The sequence below is a fragment of the Portunus trituberculatus genome, chromosome 37 (assembly GCF_017591435.1).
Source record: "Portunus trituberculatus isolate SZX2019 chromosome 37, ASM1759143v1, whole genome shotgun sequence".
In the NCBI taxonomy this organism is placed as follows: domain Eukaryota; kingdom Metazoa; phylum Arthropoda; class Malacostraca; order Decapoda; family Portunidae; genus Portunus; species Portunus trituberculatus.
The window spans coordinates 8,309,187-8,311,686 of record NC_059291.1 but is presented as its reverse complement, the minus strand read 5'-3'; positions in this window follow the sequence as shown (position 1 = coordinate 8,311,686).

Below are 2,500 nucleotides of genomic sequence, written 5' to 3'. Positions count from 1 at the left end.
GGATGCAGGAGGAGGAGAAAGAAGGGAAGAGTGAGTACAGATGAAGCCAGTAAAGGGAGCGAATAAAGGAAGACAAATCGTAGTGAATATGAGATGAAACAGAAAATTGTAAGCATAATGAAAGAGAGACAAGAAGGTATAAATAAAGAAGGACATAGAAGAAGGAAAGGATGAACAATACAAGATAGAAATTTTGATGGGAAAAGAGGAATACAAAAGACACCATAAAGAAAATTAAAGACGAGAAGAGAATAAGTAACGGAGATAAGAACAAGAAGAAAGAAAAAAATACAATAGATGGAGAAAAAAAATAGACAAGAGATTAATAATAATGATAAAAAAAAGACGACAAAGAACAACAAAAAAAGGGAAACAGAGAGAGAGAGAGAGAGAGAGAGAGAGAGAGAGAGAGAGAGAGAGAGAGAGAGAGAGAGAGAGAGAGAGAAGGTAATCAGGTTATTGAATGGAGCCTCTTCGATCGCTGCTCCTCAATCCCTGCCGGCCCTTATGAGCCCTTAAGTGGCGGCTCCCTGGACGCCGGAAATTTGAAATAAGACCGACCCACAATATTCACCTCGCCCCGAAAAAGGCAAGAGGTACAAAAAAAATAAAAAGAGGAGAGAGAGAGAGAGAGAGAGAGAGAGAGAGAGAGAGAGAATAGAAGGGAGAATTAAGTATGACAGGGGAGAGATAAAGAGATAGGCATACCCAAGAGATCGTTATCCCGGGTTGGAATTACTCTAGGGAAATGAAAAGGAGAGATAGTGATGAGAGCAAGTAAGTCGTAGCAATTTCCTTTCTGTTCGCCATGGAAGGTGAAGGAAAAGAGGAGGAAGATGAGAGAGAAGAAGAAAAGAAAGAAAAGTTAATATATTTCAATCGTAACATTCATAAATCTTCTTCATCTCTTAATTTTTCTTTCAAAACAAGAACGATTAAGAGAGAGAGAGAGAGAGAGAGAGAGAGAGAGAGAGAGAGAGAGAGAGAGAGAGAGAGAGAGAGAGAGAGAGAGAGAGAGAGAGAGAGAGAGAGAGAGATTGTGATGAACTTAAGATAAACTAAGGTAAAAGCAAATTAAGACAGGAAAGGCAGGAGGAAAAGTAAGCAAGGCCAAATTAAGTTAGATTCTATTAGAAGTAAGATCAGGTAAGGCAAAGCAAGGCAAGGTAGGACAAGGGGGGACAGATATCAAGTCAAGTAAAGATAAGTTATAATTTACGAGATAAGGAGAGGCAAGGTAAGATACAGGAACAAAGTAAGTAAAGTAAGTACGATGAAGTAAGTAAATAAGATAAAGTAAGCAAGAAAACTAAAATAGAACAGGAAGAAAGAAAAAAAATAAATAAACACGTTAGTAAAGTAAAATGAAGGAATAAAGTAACGTAAGGCAAAAATAAACAAGGCAAAGTAAATAAATAAGTAAGTAAGTAAGAAAGTAATGTAAAGTAAGTCAAGAAAAGTAAAAGAAAACAGGAAGGAGAGGAAAAAAAAAAAACACGTCAGTAAAATAACAAAAACTGAGATTAAGTTAGCAGAAAGAGAAGGCAACAGAAAGTAAGTTAACATGTAGCGGCGGTGGAGGAGACGAGACTTTATATCCCTGGCGTATAGTAGCAGTGGTAGTGGTAGTGGTAGTGGTGGTAGTGGTAGTGGTGGTGGTGGTGGTGGCGAGCTAAGTGATGGCAGGTGATGACAAGGTGAGTCCGTCCAATGAAGAGCAGAGAGTTCTCGGGGAAGATTTTATGGGTAGCAGCGTGGCCCGCCATTACTGGGAGCTAAGTGGAGGAGCTCAGGCAGGACGGGAAGAAAGGGAGGCGGGAAGCGAGTTTTTAGGACGCAGTAAATATCTCGCTAATTATTTCCCCCAACCAGTGAGATTAGGTAGGTACCGGATGATGATATTCTCTCTCTCTCTCTCTCTCTCTCTCTCTCTCTCTTAGACTATTTTTGCTTATAATCCCAAATGTTGTTCTAGTTAATTTTTTTAAGGAGGTAAACTGAAAGAGAGAGAGAGAGAGAGAGAGAGAGAGAGAGAGAGAGAGAGAGAGAGAGAGAGAGAGAGAGAGAGAGCAAAATGAAACACCGTGACACACAATGCAAAAGGAAGGACAATACAAAAAAAAAAAAGAATGAAAGAAAAATACCGCGCACGAACACACACACACACACACACAAAAAAAAAAAAAAACTTCCAGTTTGATCAGGAATTTTGTCCCGTCTCATTCTTCCCCGCCCCACCCCGCCCCGCCCCGCCCCGCCGCGTCACTGCCCTGTCCAGAAACCCTCGCTCCCGTCTTTATTTACCCACGTGAAAGAGGAGGAGGAGGAGGAGGAGGAGGAGGAGGAGGAGGATGCATGAAATTACAAAAAAGAAAGTAGATTCCACGAGAACTTTTGATCTATAAAAAGAATAAGTTATGTGTTGAGGTAATGGAGAAGAGGAGGAGAAAGACGAGGAGGAGGAGGAGGAGGAGGAGGAGGAAGAAGAAGAACTTTGCTG